This window comes from Hemiscyllium ocellatum, chromosome 33, assembly GCF_020745735.1.
Source record: "Hemiscyllium ocellatum isolate sHemOce1 chromosome 33, sHemOce1.pat.X.cur, whole genome shotgun sequence".
In the NCBI taxonomy this organism is placed as follows: Eukaryota; Metazoa; Chordata; class Chondrichthyes; order Orectolobiformes; family Hemiscylliidae; genus Hemiscyllium; species Hemiscyllium ocellatum.
In genome coordinates this window covers 39420076-39441886 of record NC_083433.1, presented here as the reverse complement: position 1 = coordinate 39441886, position 21811 = coordinate 39420076, and positions in this window count along the sequence as shown.

Below are 21811 nucleotides of genomic sequence, written 5' to 3'. Positions count from 1 at the left end.
ATTTAATAATTCTGTGGTTCTCTGACCCACAATAAATAGGTGCCTGGGCAGACATGCTGGTCTGGAGACAGGAACGGTGCACAATCACCTATTATCACTTCCTGTTCTTCTCTGATGTGCAGCTGCCTTGAAGTGTCTGCACAAACAAAACAGACTGAATTGAATTCGAGCTTCGGGACGACATACATGACGGTATATTTCAATCAGAATTTAATGAAGGATGAGATTCCAAAATAACATAAGCAATGAATGAAAAAACAGCACAACGCAAGAAATGGCAGCTGAGTATAACAGATGGCTCCAAGCTGGCCTCATGGTATTATCGCTCGATTATCAATCCAGAATATCAGCTCCTGTTCTGTGGACACGAGTTGGAATCCCACCTCTTCAGATGGTAGGAATTCAATTCAATTTTTTTAAATGCCTGGAATTTAGAATCTACTGAGGAGAATTAAATCATTGCTGGTTTACAGTAAGATCCATCTGGTTCACTGATATCATTCAATAAAGGAATTTTGCATCCTCACCTGGACTGGCCGACATTCCACTCCAGACACAAAGCAATATCATTGACTCTCAGTCGCCCCCTGAATTCATCGAGCATGTCATTAAGTTGTACCAATCGATACAAAGTGTCAGAGAAATGAAACCGATGGACCATCTGGCATCGCACTTGGCACCAAAAAAGACAACATTAGAAACATCACTGTAGAACTTGCACAGTCTTCCTTAGTAACATCTGAGGGCTAGTGCCAACATTGGGATAATTGCCTTGCAGACTAGTCAAACAGCAGCCTGACATAGTCATACTCAAGGAATCATACCTTACAGATCTCACACAGACACCACCATCACCATCCCTGGATATGTACTGTCCCAAAGGCAGGACTGATCCAGCAGAGGGATCAGCTGAGTGCGATACAGTCGGGAGGTAGTTGCTCTGGGAATCCCTAAATTTGATTCCGGACCCAATGAAGTCCCATGGCTTCAGATTGAACATGGACAAAGAAGTCTCTTACTGATTACTACGTCATGTCCTTCCTCAGCTGAATCAGCATTTCTCCATGTTTAACCACTGACTGTGGCAAGGACACAAATATTATTCTGGCTGGGGATTTCAAAGTCAACCACCAAGAGTAGTTTGGCAGCAGACTACTGATCCTACAATACATAGCTACTTGATTGGGTCTGTAGACGGTCGTGAGGGAACTAAAGAGGGGAGAAAAACCATACCAAGCCTCATCCTTACCAATCTACAAACTACAGATGCATCTGTCCATGACAGTATCGATAAAAGTGACCACTACACTGTCTCTGTGGAGACAAAGTTTCATGGTCGCATTGAGAATAAACTCTATTGCGTTGTGTGGCATTACCACCATGCTAAATAGCACAGACTTCGGACAGATCTAGCAACTCAAAAGTGAGCATCCATAAGACACTGTGGGCCATCAATAGCAGCAGAACTGTACTCAAGCACAATCCGTAACGTCACGGCCCAGCATATCCCCCAGTCCATCATTTCCATCAAACCAGAAGATCACCTCTGGTGTAGGAGGGCATGCCAGGAGCAGAACCAGGAATATATTAAGATAAAATGTTAATCTGCTGAGGTTTCCAAACACATATAGCTGCGTGCCAAATAGCATAACCAGCAAGGGACACACAAATCTAAGGTATCCCACAACTAATGCATCAGATTTAAGATCTGCAGTCTTGCTAATCCGATCGTGAATGGTGGTGGTCAGTTAAACAACTCACCGGAGTAGGTGTCTCCACAAATATTCCTATCCTAAATGATGGAAGAGCAGAGCACATCAAGGCAAAAGATAAAACTGAAGCTTTCGCAGAAACCGTCAGTCAGAAGTTTCGAGTGGATGATCCATTTCGGCCTCCTCCCGTGGCACCCATCATTACAGATAGCAGTCTTCAGCAAATTCGATTAATTGACATCCAGAAACGATTGAATGTACTGGATACTGCAAAGGTTATGGGCCCTGATTACATGAAAACAATAGTGCTGAAGACTTGTACTCCAGCACTTCCTACTGCCCTAGCCAAGCTGTTCCAGTACGGTTACAAACGGACAATGGGAAAAACCGCTCAAGTATGTTCTGTACATAAAACGCAGGACTAAGTCAGCTCATCCAAATACTGCCTCATCAGTCTACTCTCCAACATTAGTAAAGTAATGGAAGATGGCATCAACAGTATTATCAAGCAGCACCTGTTCAGAAATAATCTGCTCAGGAATGCCCAGTTTGGGTTTTTCCAGGGTCACACAACTCCTGACCTCATCACAGCCTTTCTTCAAACAAAGAAAAATGAACTGAATTCCAGCCTTGACATCAAGGTTGCATTCTTCCAAATGTGACATCAAGGAGCCCATGTTAAAATTCGATCGCGGGTCAACACTTCATTGTTGGACTCATACCTGAGAGATTGAAAGATGGTCATTGTTGTTGGATGTCAGTCAACTCAGCTCCAGAACGTCTCTGCAGTAGTCCCTTAGGATAATGTCCTAGGTCCAAACATCTTCAGCTGCTCCAACAATGACCTTCCTTCCATCATAAGGTCGGAAGTGGGGATATTTGATGATGACTGCACAATATTCAGCACCATTCACAAATGCTCAGACACAGAAGTAGTTCATGCCCAAATGCAATAAGATCTGGACGATATCCAGGATTGGCCTGGAAAGTGGCAATTAACATTCGTAAATCCAGACAATGACCATCACCGATATATCCACTTGTTATTCAGCAGCATTATTATAACTAAATATACTGGGATTATTATTTACCAGATACTCAACTGGACTCGCCACGTAAATATAAGAGCAGATCAGAGGCTAGGAATACTGTGCGAGTAACTCACCTCCTGACCACCAGAGCCTGTCCATCATCTACAAGGCACAAGTCAGGAATGAGATGCAATAATCCTCACTTGCTTGAATGAATGCAGCCCCAACAACACTAAAGAAGCTTGACACCATCCAGGACAAAGAAGCCCATTTGATTTGCATCACATCCAGAAGCATTAACTCCCTTCTCCACTGTCGCTCAGGAGCAGCAGTGTGCACTATCTACGAGACACAATGCAGGAATTCCCCAAAGACACTCAGACAGCACCTTCCAATTTCGCAAACACTTCCATCTAGAATGATATGGGCAGTTAACTTTTGGGAACACCACACTTCCAAATTCCCTTCCAATCCAGTCAACATACTCGTTGGAAATATATTGCCTTTCCTTCACGATTGCTGGAATTCCATCTTTAATCACTGGTGGGTGAACACACAGCAGCTGGATTACAGCAGTTTGAGAATGTAGCTCACCACCACCTTCTCAAGGGGGCAAGCAATGCTGGGCTCATCCAGCGATGCCCACATTCAAAAAAGAGTTTTTTTAAGTTCCAAGTCGATCATCTCGATGGGACAGGTTATCTGATTTGAACATGAACAGGAAAACAATGTTCCTAATATTGAAAATTTTAGACTTTTCTGTTTTTCGAACAATGTTTAGTATTCGAAGAATTATTGTTGCTGAAACCTGCGAGAAATTGCATCTGTTTTGTTAAAATCAACAATACTGGCGTAACAGGTTCAATCCTTCGAAAATACCAGATTGAAAATGAAAATCATCGTAGAGACAATGTACTCCCGCCAGGTCAGACTCACAGATAGGCGCTTGTATTCAACAGATTAATGGACTACTAGCCGACACTGAATCCCCACACCGTCCATATCACAGGGGTTACCATTGACCAGAACGTGAAGTCAAATCAACATACAAATACAAGGGTTACAAGAGCAGGTCAGAGAGTTTCAATTCTGCTTTGAATAATAGATCCCATATCCTAAAGGACATGCGATATAGCAATATATTTCGGCCTTTCAGCCCATGAACGATAATGACGAAACTGTACTTTTTGTCATTGTCCCTCTGACTAATGGAAATATCTTTTACATACTGACTGTATCAATCTTTACAGTAATCGATCTGTTTCAATCAGACGGCCCCCACCCCCGCCACCTCGCCATTCTCCTAAGTTCCATCGAATATACACACTGCTGCTCATATGACAAGCTGTCATCCCCAGGATGGAACACCTCAAACACCAGCAGATATTTCCCCAGAGACAGTGACCAAAGCAGCTCATAATATGCCAAATGTCATCTGACTATAGCCCATTACATTCTCAGCAGTACGTCTCCTCTCTTGCATTTTTGCTCCCTTGAACTGAATGCTAACATTTCATTTGCTTTCGTAACGGCCAACTGAACTGGCACATTAACCATAAGAGAAGACGAGTGCTTCAAAATCATTTTGTGCTTCGGATTTAATGTATCCTGTTAGAACATAGTGTCTGTCTGTATTCCGCCGACTGAAGTGCATAATCTCACATGAATCTATATTGTGTTTCATCAGCCACGTGTTTTACCACAGTCATTCTGCAGCCTCCCCACTTCCTCAATATTATCTCCCACCAAACCATCACTGCATCATCTGCAAACTTAGCAAAAATGCCCTGAGGTCCTTTGTCCAGTTTGTCTATGTATAGTACATTTCTTGGCCCCCTAAGGACTGTCCACCATCTACAAGGCACAACATTCAAGATGCTTGACTCCATTCAAGTTAATGCAGTGGCTTGACTGGAATTCCATCTACAAAGTCTTCACTCCCTGCACCACTGACTCTCAGTAGATGCACAGCCGGCCCTCTTTTGTTGTGAGTTTACTTCATTATGGCGCACAATCCCAGTCTATTGATGACACTCTCTCTGGAAACTAATGGTGTGGTGCTCACACTGACCAATGTCACTGTCTGTTGATGACGATGGAGGGAGGTGGGGGAAGAAATGTCTGTAATGAATGACTGTATGACTGCCAGTCTGAAAGCTGCCCCGACAGCCTCGGATGTGTCTGTGCCCGTTGTCACCGCTGCAGGCATGATCAGTCTTCCTGAGAGTCAAGTCAAGGGAAGCGACGGACCTGGACGATTTTCCCGGTTGTGTACTCAGCTCCTATGAGAACCAACTGGCAGAGGTATTCACATGCAACTTTAGCTTCTGCCTCTTACAAGCAGAAGTCCTAACCTGCCACGAGAAGACCACCATCATCCTTGTAAGTGAGAAAGCACATGTAACATGCCTTAATGATTACTGCCCAGTGGCTCCAACCTCAATAAACATGAAGTGGTTTGAAAGGCTGGTTATGGCTCACACCCCTTCCAATGCCTCAGCCTGACCTGATCCTTTATAATTTGCCGACTGATGTAACAGGTCCAGAACGGACGCCATATCCCGATCCCTTCAATCATCCCTGGGACATGTGGACAACAAGAACACCTACACCAGGCTCCTGCTCATTGAATACAGCTCCACCTTCAACATTATTATCCCCTCCAGACTGAACTCAAAATTCCGTGACCTTAGTCGTGGCTCTAGCCTCTGCAACTGAATCTCCCAATTTCTGACCAACAGACAACAATATGTGGAGATAGGTATCTGCACCTCGACCACAATCACACTCAACACTGGGATGCGTCCTCAGCCCACTACTCTACTCCCTGTACACACACGGCTGTGTCCTCAGCCCACTACTGTTCCTGCTGTACACACACGGCTGTGTCCCTCAGCCCGCTACTGTATCCCTGGACACACGTGGCTGTGTTGCCAAATTCCAAAAAAAATTCAGCTGCAAGTTCGCTGAAGACGTCACCAAAGCAGAAGGGATATCAAACAACGGTAAGTCTGAATACAGTCAGGAGATAGGGGGCTTGGTGACATAGTGTAATGATAATAATCTCTCTCAAATTACGTATAAGTAAAGAACTGATCATTGACTGCACAAAGAAAGGGGAGGAACACGCCCCCATCTACAACAACGGTTGAGGGACTGCAGAGCGTCAGGTTGCTCGGCGTGATGATAACTGACAACCTACCCTGGAGTTCTCACATATGTGCAACAGTCAAGAGGTTTCAACCTCTTCCTCAGGTGGCTCACGAACTTCAGCATGTATTACTTTTACAAATGCACCATTGAGAGCGTAGTGTCCGGGTGCATAACTGCCTGGTGTGGAACCGCTCTGCCCAGAACCGTTAGAAACTATAGAAGGTTGGGTGCACAGCCCAAACTATGATGGACTCCAACGTCTCAACCATTGTCTCAGTTTACATGGCTCGTTACTGCAGAAAGGTTGTGAACATCTATCCCAGATTACTGAGAAAAGGGAGTGAGGAAATAGCTGATGGGTTGACAGATATCTTTGTAGCATCCTTGAACATGGCTGAGGTCCCTAGGACTGGAGAATTGTCAATCCCCTTGTTCAAGAAGGGTAACAGGGATAATCCACTTAAATATAAAGCAGTGAGCCTGACGTCAGTGGTAGGGAAGCTGCTGGAGAAGATACTGAGGGATAGGATCCATTCGTATTTGGATGAAAATGGCCTTATCAGTGATAGGCAGCATGGTTTTGTGCAGGGAAGGTCATGTCTCACAAACGTAATAGAATGCCTTGAGGTAGTGACAAGTTAATTGATGAGTTAAGGGCTGTTGGTGTCATGTAAATGGACTTCAGGAATGCATTCGATAACTTTTGCCATGGCCGGGCTATGGAGGAAATGATGTCGCATGGGGTCCAGGGTGTGCTCGCTACGTGGATAAAGAACTAGCTGGGCAACAGGAGGCAGAGAGTAGGAGGGGAAGTGAGTTTCTCAAAATGGAGAACTATGGCTAGTGACGTTCCATTTAAGCTCTTTCTGTAAAGATACATTAATGAACAGAGAGCAAAGGGATAGAGACCCTTAGACAATAGGCAACAGGTTTAGACAGAGGGACTGGATCGGCGCAGGATTGAAATGCCGAATGGCCTGCTGCTGTGCTGGAACGTTCTTTGTTCTTACAATTATCAAAGACCCATCACAATCCATTAATGATCTCCGACAATCTCTTCCATCAGCCTAGAAGATAGAGATGATTGAAATCACGGAGCAGCCGGCTCAGGAACAGCTTCTTCCCGGCTGTTATTAGACTGATAGATGAGCTCTTTCATCTCAAATAATGCTGATCTTATTCAAGTTGATCTCGCCTAGCGCACGTCCTGTGCAGCGTAACCTACATGCCTCTCAGATATGCTTTACAGCCATTGTTCTGTACATCCTTGCTTACTATGATTTGCCTGTACACCTTGGTACAGGTAACAGTAAATCCTCACCTGCGTCACCCCCCCCCCACCCAGCTCCCTCCAGTGCCCATTCCCAGCTCTCTCCGGTCCTCACCCCCAGCACCTCCCATTGCCCGCACCCAGCTTCCTGTGTCGTTTGTCTCTCACTGTTTCTCTCACTCTGTCTGTTACCCTGTGTTATCCTTTTCTCTGTTTTCTGTTTCTTTCCCTGAATTTGCTCTCTCCCCTTCTCCCTGTTCATGTGACTGTTTGTTTCCTTGTTTTGTGTCCTTTATCTCTTTGACTGATTCTCCATCTGTTTCTCGCGCTGTGTTTTCTCTCTCTCCCTCCCTTTGTGTCAGTCTCTATTTCACTCGTCGTGATGGTGATGGCTTCTCTATTAAATTGAAGCAGATGATGGCTCACTGGTTTGATGTTGCCAACAATGAACTCAACTGGGTTTTGCTATCATGGGCATTGTTTACATTTATTGGTGAAATTTCAATTATTGTCAAAACAGCAACCAGACCTTGGGTATCAATTTAACAGCCAATTGTTCCATCTAACTATTTTAGAACTGCCCGTCTCCCAGTACTCTGTATACTAGAAACTGACAGCATTCTATTCGCGTGACATGGTAACTGCTGTGCCCAGGACAATAGGAAACTACATGCGGTTGTGTGCACAGCCCAGACCATCACGGAAGACAACCTTCCATCCGTTTGTCCTTGTCATTGTCGCCGAAAGGCTGATAATAAGAAAAGATCTCTCTCAAACCGGTAGTGATCTCCTACAGCCTCTTCCAACAGAGACAAGGTGGAGAGGATTGAAAAATGGACCAGCATACTCAGGGACACCTTCTTCCCTACCGTAATTAGACTGACGAATTGACATCTCTCACTTTTCACATAATACTAGTCTTGCTCATAGCGATCTTGCTTTGCAAATCTCCTGTGCAGCTTTAGCCTTATATACCTCACTCTGTCGAAGTACCCCATGAGTTGCGTTTTCTTGGTTACTGTCATGTTCCTGCACTAATCACAAAACAAATATTTCCATTGTACCTTTGACTAAAATAAATCAAATCAAATCAGATCAAACACGTGGACTACAGTGGCTCACGGTCTTCTAAAGAGCAGCTAGAAAAGTGAAATAATGCTGGCCCAGTCAGTGATACCCATATCCCATTCGGGAATATAAGAAAATGACCACACTCAGGGAAGAGAGACAGGGAGATCAAATCGCTTTAAACATGGTCGTAGACATATACAGGTTTCCCTCGCTATCTGAAAGTACAGTGTTCCTTTGGTAAGCTGACATGGTGTAAAGTGAAGAAGCATTAATTTGTATGAGAAAATTAATCAGCGTCCTTCTTTAAAAGTGAAAATCTTCTTTGGATTTATTTTGGTTAGCGAAAACAGGTCCTAATGTAGGTCACTTGGAAAGGGAAGTGGCGAAAAGTAAAGTTTTGAAAAGCAGGGGATACCTGTATTTACATGGGCATGATATTTAGGAAGTTGGGAAGGGTGAAAAATAAATGAAGTGAATCTCCCAGTTGATTTCCATGCCAGCTGATTATCATTCCCTTTGTTTGTTCTTTTTCTTCTTTCTCTCTCTTTCTCTATCCATTCAACTCAGTCCTCTTCCCCAGCAAAGCTCACTTCCCTGCCACTAACATTATTCACACTATTTCCCAACTGATCTAAGTTCTGAAAAGCACTTTCTGTTCTTTGTTTTTTTAAAAATATAATTTCAGTTCAGTAACACACCCTCCACCCCGCCCAGAATAATCATCAGCACTGCTGATATCGATATGGCAGAAGTTGTCAATGGTGAAAATCATGACAAGACCCAAGCAAAACCTCCTCTCCATTGTTATAATGTTCAAGTCCATTATTCTAAAAATCAGATCTGTCCTCTCCATGTCTACGCAGTTGCTGATCTCTGTTACTGTCGGAGCTGATGCACCTGCTACTACAGTGAGATAAAGCACTGAGTGAACTCCTGACTAATAGGAGAGGGAAACCCTCCAGTGACATTGTTACAATGTATGGAGACTGACATCAATCACAGTCACTGAGCAAACAGCTCCAGTTTTCAATACAGCACATTCAGTTTGCAATATAACTGAACAGGACTGAACGTTGACATTGCTGGCTATTGGCCACATTTCCCATCACCAATTGCTCCCGTGAAGTCAGTTGTGAGGGCGAATGATGGATTTTTTTTTCCCCTAGGCTAGATGACTCTGCTCTGTTGTACGTTTGCAATGCTATACCATCTCTCCCCAAATCCATCCACCAACCAAAAGAAACACCATCTCAATGTCGTTATTTTGTGGATCTCTCCTCCACGGGAACAAACACCAGCCAGTAGACTATCACTGAATACAGTTGCCCTGAATATAGACAGAAAGTGTGGACTTCTCTGAATGTTCCTCTCACTGCTCCAATAAGGCAACTTTGGAATTCCATACATAATATGCTTCAGTAATTTTTTAAATATAAATTGACAAACACCCGAATGCCGTTTTATTTTTCTCTTTGAGTCTTAAAGAAGATTTCGGCCGTGCCACAGACAAATAAATTGAAATAGGAAGAGGAAAGGACCACAGTGTCCAAATACACCCAAGGTCAACATATGGACCTGTCAATAAACACGAAATATAATGATATGAAAATGAGGTACAAGCTGAAAATGGTGGAGAAACGAAAAATAAAAGATGAGGAATTATCTGCAGAAAGGAACAGAGTTAACATATTGGTTATGATGTGATGCTTTTGAAAAGTCAAATGTTACTTTTGTGCATCTTTGCTCAGATTCTGCCAGATTTGCTGAATTGTTCTCCAGCTCTTTCAACTTTTTTTCTGGATTTTGACAAATCGTCTGATCTGAACGATGGAATGGTGAAGAAACGATAGGAGGTGCATTTGGAGGAGTGGATACAGTCAGCATGCTGGGCACGGGCGAGTAGGCAGGTTCCAAGGGCTCATGGGCATCTCTGTATGATTGCAACTTGTGGGCCTCACATATCTGATGAGGATGGCGAATGAGCCAGAGAAATAAATAGAATTCGGGAGCGGTGCACCCTTGAGCCAATGAGATGTGATGCGTTTGGACAGATAAAATGTTGATATTAGTGGTACTGACATCACACAATCATTCTTCAGAGAGCAACTTATTGAAAATAAACTGAATCATAATCTCATTTTAACGCCCTGATTCCATTAGCGTGACACTCAACTAGCGAGGTCTTACTGTTCTGAGATTTTAGACCAAACTGTGAAAACGTAACATATGTTGATGTTATTAACAGGACAGATTAATCCATGGTTTTGGAAGACACTAGAAGGGCAGAGTTTATTTGGCATTCTCTAAAGCTCTGAGCAAGGTGTCATTGAGGAAATTACCAAGACAGAATATCCTCCGATTCGCATTGACCACGGTTTACTCAGGGGCCGTGATGCCACATGAGTTAAATACTACTTTGATGCAAGGGAAGTTACTCTGATCACACTTCAAATGTCATTGGAAAATCCTTAAAAAGCAAAATGATAGAACACGGCATGTTCAAACAATGTGCTCACTGTACTCACAACATTTAAAGGAAAACTGATGCATGGGCTTCTGATCCTGAGGAGAGGTTCATCCTATTTGTGATGAGGCTGTTTTGTTAAGCACTGTGACAGAGAGATAGAACGACACTCCACTCTGTAACATGGGGGAAAAAAAACATACTGTTCACGGTGCATCAGGCAGTGTCAGAAACACACTATTGTCTGTTCCAATTAGACATTGATCATACTAATCTCATCACACACGGATGATCAATAGCAGCACAGAAGCCAGCAGCTCCCATCATCCCAGTTGGAAAGCAGAAAGTGAATGCAGTGGTCAGATGAAGAGGGGATAACTCAGAATTTTGTCCAACTTACAGTGGGAGTGACAGAAGGAGGGTGTAAAGGGAGATTATCGGTTGAAGAGCATGTAGCAGTAGAAGGATTAGTGCAAGATAAGTAGGAGTGTCAGGAAAGAGTAGGACGGAGGAGAAAGAATGGCACATGAACTTTGAGTGACAGGGAACATCTTGTTTTTGGGGAAGCGGGATTGGGTGCACAAACGTCACTGTTCAGGAAAGTCGAGATCTGGTTTCCATTCAAAATTAAGAAATTATTTAGTGTACTTTTTTTCTATTACTTCATTCTTGTTCAGATTGCTCATGTACTCTATATTTCTGTATCCCCGTCAACAGGAGACGGCATGTTATTTTTCTCATCTAGTGGTGTGTTTCAACATTTTTGATTTTATTACAGTATGTATTTGCTTCCAATTCAAGGTAGGCATGAGAATATGAGTTGATCTCCTGCAGTTTATCCATAACATAGAATTTAATTGAATATTTATCCTCATCACACTCGCTGATTTAAACTAACAATGAATTAGTCCGTGTTCATCCTGCACATGAAACATTTCTTCAGCTCTGGCTATTACAGTGAATGTAACAAAGAACAGTGTCTCCAAAATGCTAATGTTCCAACGCAAGATACCAAACCCTAGTTCATCATAAATTATTTACAAGCTTTATGAATAAAACATGCAGAGTGCCAAAGTGTAAAAGGTGAATTCAACACTGTGTCAAAAATGTTATCTCTGGCTTCCTCATAAAAGATGTAAACCACATCACTCAGTAAACTGACCAAAATAAGAAAAGCCATAGACTGGAATTCTCAAATCTTCCGCTGAATAACATCTGGTGAACAGGAAGGAACACATGGTTTGTTTGTGAGATTCATAAATGATGATGGTGAGCATATCGAAGATGGGGTTGTGGGCAGTGGAATGATGCGGATGACACAAAGCTGAGCTGAGTGGCTCACAGTCAGGAGGATATAACTAGATTGTTTAGATAGCCAGATCAATGGCCGATTAAATTTAACACTGATAAATGTGGGATGATGCACGTCAGAAGTAATATGACAAGTGAGTACTTGAACTATGAATGGGGAGGGCTAAATTTGCTCGTTTTTTCGTGCAGCAGGAAGAGAGAGGATGAACATCCAGAAGCCATTTCCCTGAGTCAAAGTGTCAAAAACAAAGGGACGCATTTTTAAAGTGAAAGACAGGGGATTGAGAGAGGATTTGTGGAATGTGTTTCGAGTTGGGAGGGCGGTGTGAATCTGGAAGGCATTGCCGAGGAGGGTGGTTGAGGCAGGTAAACTCACAAACATTTATAAAGTCTTTGGATGTGCACTTGCTGGCACAGATGTGATAGGCCTGTTCTTCGTTGCATGATTCTATATGGTGGATGCCGTGAACAGTCTGATGTATTCTGAAGAAATAAGCAATGGCAATTGCTGCTTTGGTCCTCTGACTGGATTCAATGAGTGGCGAGATTACAAACCAGCATCATCTCATGGAGCTTCAGCACTTACTCAACCTACAACAACCAAGCCATCTCTGGAACATCCAGGGTAATTCACATGCTCAATGTAAGCACTGTTGAAAAAAGCATGAGCATCCTTCCAGGTATTTGCACTATTATTATAGCTTCAGCAATGTCATAGAGACTGATTTTCCTTCAATATAATGCAGACTTCTAGCTATGAGCGTGCTATTTCACTGAAGCATAATAGATTCCTTCCCAGGTATTCACTTTTATAAAAAGCAAGGTTTCCTGTGTTTTGCTGCCAGTTGTTTATCGCAGAATTCCCCACTCCACTACACCCCAACTTCTTTCCCCTTTAATGTTTTCTTGCGCACTGTCTTCCTGATCTCACACACCTCATTCCCTCACGCCCCCACACTCTCCCTCCTCATTTGTGAATCCCGATAAACCTGAGCCTCATCTCAATCATTTATTCGAACTTCCATCTCACAATGTGAACTGATATGGTTCCTTCCCTCAGCATGGTCATTAGACTGGCCATGCCTGATGAGCTATTCATCTCGATCTTCCACGCAGTTTCTGACCCGCTGCTTTGGTTACCAAACTCCTGGTTTTTTAGTTTAAATCCATTCGATTTGTACTAGCAAACCTCTCCAAATGATGTTGTTGCTCCTCCAGTTAAGATGCAACCTGTAGTTTTTGTACAGGTCCCACCTGTTCTGGAAGAAATCCCAATGATCCAAAAATCTGAAACCATCAACCCTGAACTAGCTTTTTAACAACACGTTAAGCTATACTGCGTCCTTATCCTTACCTCTTTTCCATATGGCACAGGGAGTAATTCAGAGATTACTGAGGATTGTTCTGTCTCTCTCACACACACACATTCATACACACAATCAGGCTGACATCACATTATTTTGCAGAGAAATACCAATAACGCTATAAGTAATCAGAATGATAACTGGAATGAAGGATTTAGTTGAAGAAATGATGAGAGAAATTGCGTTTCTTCTGGATGTCAGTTTGCTCGCTGAGTTGAAGAGTTCATTTTCAGATGGTTCGTCACTACACCAGGGAACATCATCGGTGAGCCTCCAGTGATATGCGAGTGTTATGTCCTACTTCCTATTTAAGTATTTAGGTTTCCTTGAGTCAGTGATGTAAATTACAGTATTGGTGATTTCGTGCCAGGCCCTTTTCCTCAGAGTGTGTTAGATGGAATCAAAATCGATGTGTTTGTTGATGGATTTCTGGTTGGAATGCCATGCTTCTAGGAATTCTCGTGCGTGTCTCTGTTTGGCTTGTCCTAGATGGATGAGCAGACCCAGTCAAAATGATATATTTCCTCTTCCGTATGTAAGTATCTAGTGAGAGTAGGTCATGTCTTTTTTCTGTCTAGTTATTGTTGAAAGGTCCAGGTGGCTAGTTTTCTGTCTGTTTTTCCGATGTGGTGTTTGTTACAGTACTTGCAAGGCCACACTCAGGAATCCGATTCACTCGAGAGGAAGAAAAGGACAATCAACTCCCATTCCTAGACGTGATGGCACAGAGAACGCCTAATGGAGAATTCACCACAAAGGATTACAGGAAAGCCACACACACAGACCAAGTCCTGAACTACGAAAGCAACCACCCCTACACACACAAAAGAAGTTGCATCAAGACACTATTCAAAAGGGCCACAACACACTGCAGTACACCAGAATTGCAAAAAGAGGAAGAAGAACACCTATACAATGTATTCACCAGAAACAGATACCCGCGCAATTTCATCAACAGATGCTGAATGGAAAGACAACATAAGGACATGCCGCAACGCAAAGCTCTAGCTACACTACCATACATCAAAAACATTTCTGAAATGACAGCCAGACTACTGCGACCACTAGGACTCATAACAGTACATAAACTAACAGTTACTCTCTGACAACAACTCACTAGAACGAAGGACCCGATACGCAGCATGAACAAAACCAATGTAGTGAACAAAATCCCATGCAAGGACTGCACAAAACGCTACATAGGACAAACAGGAAGACAGTTAACGATCTGCATCCATGAACACCAACTAGCCACGAAGCGATATGACCAGCTATCCTTAGTAGCCACACATGCAGATGACAAACAATATGAGTTCGACTGGGACAACACTACTATGATAGCATAAGCCAATCAGAGATAATCCAGGGAATTCCTAGAGGCATGGCACTCATCCACAGATTCAATCAATAGCACTTCGACCTAGACCCAATATACCAACCACTGCAACGGACAGCTGGAACTGACAACGGGAAGCGACAGATTCAAACTACTCCAAATGCCGGAGGAAAGATCACAGAAGCGCTTCAAAGGAGGCTCCCAAGCACTGAGGACGTCACCTAGACATGAGACGAAACGTCTGCAACACAAATTCGGCTAACAGAACCACAACAGCGAGCACCCTAGATGCAAATCTTCGAACAAACTTTGAACACGATGTTCTTTATTCGATATTAAATAAAAAGGTGCATTCTTTATTTTTGTGTTACAAAAACTTGACAGGAGTTTATAGTTTACTCCCATAAACATAGAATCGACCTAAGTGTTTTCAGAGATTATAGTTCAGTTGAATAATCGTACTTCAAGTCTCATTTTTGCCCAATTTACGAAACAGAGCTAACGGCTGATTACTGTTCAGGTCAGTAAACTCAACACCTTGTAATGAGCTACGCTAAAAACAGCTTCAAAAAGATTTGGAATAATTTACAGTGTTACTGGAATTCACAGTTGCCTGTGATACTGAGTGACACATTGACCTGCTCCTAAATCTGTGCAAAGAATTTCTAACCTGGATCAGGGCAGTCAGTCAAACATTTCTTCACAACAAATAATTTGGAATCCACTGTGGGAAAGGTGGGAGCTCGCTAACAGACTATCACTGGTCTCAGTGTAGCTACAAATGATGTCCAAATTAGATATCAATGGCTGACCAACCAGGTTTCAAAAATATCATCTTCAGTCAGAGCCTGGCCCAGCGGGCAGATGTGCCGCCATGCAGTGTCAGAATCACACCACACAACTTACTGGTGGTGCTGACACCTGGCCTACCTCCCTGACTCCATACATCTGCAACCTGGACCGGAGGCTGGGAAAAGACGTTAAAACGGTAACAGTCTGATGCACTATCTTGAGTCTCACAAAGAAACCGCTGAAACCATATAACAACAATGGTCACCGAGCACCAGACAGAATGCTTGCCATTTACCACCCCGCCTCTGTCTTCTATTGGCCAGTCAATTCTGCATCCAGACAGGCCAGTTTCCCTGTATCCGAATGAACCTACCATGGGTAAATTTACCAAACGCCTGGTTAAAAACCATGTACTCCACATCCACTCCTCTCGCTTCTACAATGTATTTGATCCCATCCTCAAAGAATTCAGTAAGGTTTGTTAGGCATAACCTGCCCCTCACAAAGCCATGCTGACTATTTCTAATCAAACCATGATTTGCACGTAATCATAAATTCTGTCTCTCAGAATCCTCCCCAAAACTTTGACCAATGCTGTTGTAAACTAACAGGTCTGTAATTCTCAGGATTATCCCTATTATATCTCCTGAACAAGGGAGTAACATTTGCCACACTCCAATCATCTGGCACTACTCCAATGGAAAGTGAGGACGCAAAGATCGTCTCCAACGGTGCAGAAATATCTTTCCCCTCTTCCTGTAGTAAGCCAGGTGGATCCCGTCTCACCTTGGAGATTTATCTATCCCTATGTTTGCATTTCAATCAGTCTATACTTCACCTCACCATGTCCACTCACTGTCCAACTATCTGATTGATTGCTTTCCAATTCAGTGCTCGATACATTACTGCTTTCCTGAACACATATGGTTCCCTATAACCTGTTAATCATGGAATGGAAAACATGTGAAGGCACCAATGCCTTCCTGATGAAAGGCTAATGTCCAAATTTTGACTCTCCTGCTCCTCAAATGTAGCCAGACATGCCGAGCTTTTCCAGCGCCACACTTTTCCACTCTGATCACTAGCATCTGCAGGTCTCACTTTCTTCTTTTCAAAGGGCTTTCCCCTCAGCACACTGAGCAGGCAATTAATCAGCAGAAATCCGCTGTATTTAGAGCTGACTGCTCAGTTCTGGAAAGTTGTATTTGATGAATACATTTATTGAAAACGAAATTTCAATTCAACAAATATTCATTCAGTCCCTGAGTTACAGTTTTGGTTCATGAATTAGGCAGCTTGATAACGAGCAGTGAATGACTGAAGAACTCCGAGGTGCAGAGTATTCTCAGTGATGCATTCCAGGCTGGATGTGCTTTCCCTCAAGGTTGGGTATATTATCGGAGAGGAGAAAGTGAGGTCTGCATATGCTGGAGATCAGAGCTGAAAATGTGTTGCTGGAAAAGCGCAGCAGATCAGGCAGCATCCAAGGAACAGGAGATTCGACGTTTCGGGCATAAGCCCCTCTTCAGGAATGAAGAAGGGCTTATACCCTGAAGAAGGGCTTATGCCCGAAACGTCGAATCTCCTGTTCCTTGGATGCTGCCTGACCTGCCGCGCTTTTCCAGCAACACATTTTCAGCTATATTATCGGACAGACAGATGTGATAAGGGGACGAGCTGACACGTGGAATTGTGACATTTTTGCCATTACAGAGATATGTTTGAGGGAGATCAGGGCTGACAACTCAATAGTCTGCGATACTGAAACTATAGACAGCACAGGAGAGGAGAAAGGTGGAGGTGGTGATGCATTATTAGTTATGGAGTCAGTTGCTGCAGTAAGAAGGGAATTAAATTGGAAAGAGAAGCTTAGAGCACGTACAAATTGAGCAGGTCAATGGAGGCAACTACCATATGTGTAGGGCTAAACTTAAAAACGTCAGTAGAAGCGTAAATATGAGGCGTGATAAAACATTAGCGGGTAATATGAGCGGGTTGAGAGAGATAGGGAGTAGTATATGATTGGGAGGGGCTTAGAGATCTAGGAAGTGGTGGAGGGTTTGGAGTGGATTAGAGAGATACGGGGCGCACAGGGTTTGAGAGACCGATGGAGTAGTATAGGGTTTGGAGGAGGTTAGAGAGATAGAAAGGGTTACGGATTGGAGGGGGTTAGACGGATAGGGAAATGTCTAGGTTGGAGGGGTTAGAGAGATAGGGAGGCGTGCAGGATTTGAGAGAGATACGTAGTATTATCGGGTTTAGAGCATGCTAGAGAGATAGGGATGGGTGTAGGGATTGGAGGGGGTGAGACAGATAGGGAAAGGCTTTGGTGGGTTTGAGATAAGGAGGGAGAGGGATAGGTTTGGTGGGGTCAGAAATGTAGGTAGAGATGCATAATTTAGAATGGGTTAAGGAAATCGAGCGTGGTGCAGGGTCTAGAGTAGGTTGAAGAGATAGGGAAGGGAGTAGTGTTTGGAGGATTTTAGAGTGCTAGGGAGGGGTGCAGCATTTGGAGAGGTTTAAGGAGATAGGGAGGGGTGTCGGGTTTGGCGGAAGTTGGAGAGATATAAAAGTGGTACAGTGTATGGAGGGTGGTTATAGAGATAGCGAAGGCGGTAGGGGCTAGAGGAAGTTACATAGATGAGATAGGTGGAAGGTTTGGAGGAGGGTAAAGAGATAGAGAGTAGTATAGGATTTGGGGAAGGACAGAGAGAAAGCGAAAGAGGTAGGTTTGGAGGAGTTTAGAAGCTCATTGTGTCAGATCAAACACTGCACACAGAAACCTCCCGCTGACCCCCTCTCCCTCAGCCTCACGGTGTCAGATCTAACACTGACATGGTAACCTCCTGCTGACTTCCTTCGCTCAGCATCATGGTGTCAGATCAAACACTGACGCGGAAACCTCCTGCTGACTCCACTCCCTCAGCCTCACTTTGTCAGATCAAACACTAACACAGAAACCTCCTGCTGACTCCCCTACTTCAGCTGATGGATCAGTGTCCCTCCTCATTGAACAGCACTTGGAGAAAGCCCTGAGTGTAACAAAGATGGAGAATGTATATACTGGATGGTCCAATTCAAAACCAACCACCAAGAAAGGTTCAGCAGCAGCATTGCTGATCGAGGTGGCCGTTTCCAAAAGGACAAAACTGCTTCACTGCGTCTGCACCGGGTCGGGAGGAATGACTGACAGGGAGAAATATCCTTGACCTCAACCTCACCAACCTACTGGCTGCAGACACATTGTTCGATAACCGTATTGGGAACGGTGACTACTGCACACAGCATTTCTGGAGACAAAGTTCCACTTTTATATCGTGAAGACCCCCAGTGTATATGTGACACCACACTCTGCTAAACAGGGCAGATTTTCAATTGATTTTGGAATTGTGCACTGGCCTCTGTGAGGTGGTTCGGGCCATTACCAACAGCATCAGAATTGTTTTCCAGTGTAATTTTCACTATTACTGCCTGGCGTATGCTACACTTTATCCTGAATTCAAGCCAGGGATACACCCTTGTTAAATGGAGAAGACAGCAGGGCCTGCCTATAGTCGCACAAACCACACCTCAGGATGAGACGAAGTTACTAAATTGGGCCATTTGCTCACCATATGGTATAAATAGCAAAGTATACACAGAACTAACCAATGAATCAGACCTAATCTCTGCAATCCTTTCACATGTATTCTGGGTGAGTGGTGGTGGACAATGTCACAACTCACCGGAGGAGGAGGATCCACAAATATCACCTTCCTCAAAGATTGAAGAGCCCAGCACAATAATAGAAAAGCTAAGGCTGAAACTTTCACAACAACATTCAGACAGAAATATCGCTGGGATAATCAACTTTAGTCTCGTCCAAATGGTAGTCCTCACCTAATCGGATTCACTGTGTGTGGTATTGACAATGAGCTGGAGGGATTGGAGAATACAAAGGCTGTCGGACCTGATAACATTCCATTCAGGGTGTTCCTGCAGGGATACAGCACTGGGACCTAGCTGACAATGTGGGAAACTATACAAGTGTGTCCTCTGGACACACAGCCAAAACATCAGATAATCAATGGCCACCCCATTGCTCGAATCCGTATCATTAATAAAGGGATGGAAGATGTCACCTGCAGTGGAATCAAGCAGCGCTTCCTCAGCACCAATCTGCCCACTGAGCTCAGTTTGGACTCTCATCACTTGGGCTCATTGAAGCCTTGGTTTAACGATGAATTCACACAGATGAATTCTAGCGGCAAAGTGACAGCGACTGCAATTTTAATAGGATCATAACTACATTTGACCAAGTGTCGTATCCAGGATTAACGGCAAAACTGGAGCAAATAGGAATCGTCTGCACTGGCAGAAGTTACACCTGGTACAAAGGAAGGTAGCTGGTGTTGGTGGAGAGCAGCCATCTCAGCTCTGCCGCAGTTCCTCAGGGGAGGGGTTTCTGGGTAAGCCTGTAAATCAGAAATGGAAAGGCAGGGCACCATACCCCGACAGGATGATAGGGTTTCTCTCTAGTTAGACAGAAACCACTGGTGGTAGTTTAACTGGAAAGTCATCATGCCTCAAGTGAGGGAGTGCTTCAGCTGGACAGCCCTTTTCAGACACCTCATTCAGTGCAGAAACTGAACCCACACTGTTGGCATTACCCTGTGTTACAAACCAGCCGTCCAACTGATTGAGCTAACCAAGTCCTCACTCAGCTCCTTGGGGAAGATACTGTAATATTATTCCATTCAGATATGCTGCTCGACATCTCTGGAGCAGGTGGAACGAGAAGCCAGCTTCCTAGCTCAGAGAGAGGGACAGCATCAGTGAGCTGTAAGAGTGCTCTCTGCCCGAGGTCTAATCAATTTCAGCTGCTTCATAAATGACCATCCCCATACTGTAATGTCACAACTGGGACTGTTTGCCAATGATTAGACAATGTTCAACACTCTTTGTAATTTACCGATATACTTTAGCAATCCTTATCCAAATGCAACAAGGACCTGGAAATATGAAGGTGTGTGCTTAACAGTGACAAAACTATTTCCATTGCACACATGCCAGACAACAATTACCTTTAACAATTGAAAATGAACCATATCCTCTAACGTTCGATGCCACCACCAGCACTGAACTCCCAACGAACAATATCCCGGGATTACCATTAACCAGAACTGGACTGACCATGTACTTTCATTCCCCATTCCTGTAAAGGGCTTATGCTAAAACGTTGACTCTCCTGTACGCCAGATACTGCCTGACCTGTTGTGCTTTTCCAGTACTATACTTTGACGCATATTAATGAATTGTTTACAAGAATATCTTAAGGACTAGGAATCCTGCCGAAATAACATATCACATGATTTCCAGAAGCCTGCACACAATCTATAAGACACACATTGAATGTGTGTGCAATGCAATACCCGCCCCCTCCCCATTTTCCCTGTGAATGCAGCTTCACCCCTCATCCACTGACACTCAGGAGCTGCACTACCTGCCATTTGCATGGTGCTCTGCAGAAATTTACCAAGGCTTCTCACAACGTACCTCTGAAACCATGACAATGGAACCAGATACATAGGATCATCACCATGTTCGCTTTCCCTTCCAAGCCACCCACCATCCTGACTGGGAAGTATATTGTCATTCCTTCAGTGTCACAGTTTCAAGTTCCCTAACTAATGGTACTGTAAGCCTAACTACAGCACATCGACTGCACTGGTTAAATATGGCAACTCATGCCCACCTTCTCAATGGCAACAAGAGCTGGCCAATAAATACTGGCCCAATCATATTCCATGAATAAATGAAAATGAAAATATTGTCCAGACCTTCCCAACGCTGGACACTGTGCTTTGGGTTTTGTGAGCTCAAGCTGTTAGGATCCAGGCAGTAACCTGTTTGTTGTAAACAGCTGAAAGGATGTGCTGTTTTAAACAATCTGTCAGTCTCTCAGAGGCATGGCCTACATGCTGAGCATCACACAGACACTGATATTCACATCTCACATTACTGAGCTCTGAGATAGAAATAAGCAATTCAAAATGCACTCATATCTGACTGTAACATGTTTAAACACACAGTAATATTGTTGCGATGAAAATGATTATGAATGAATTTTAGCCGGGAGAAAGTGAGGACTGCAGATGCTCGAGATCAGAATCAAAAAGTGTAGTTCTGAAAAAAAACACAGCCGTTCAGGCAGCATCTGAGGAGCAGGAGAGTCGACTATGAGTTCACAATATTATGATAAGGGACAGTAAGTGTATATTTTCAAAGCCCTAGTACTTAATAGTAATGTGGTCTTGGGTGTGAAAAT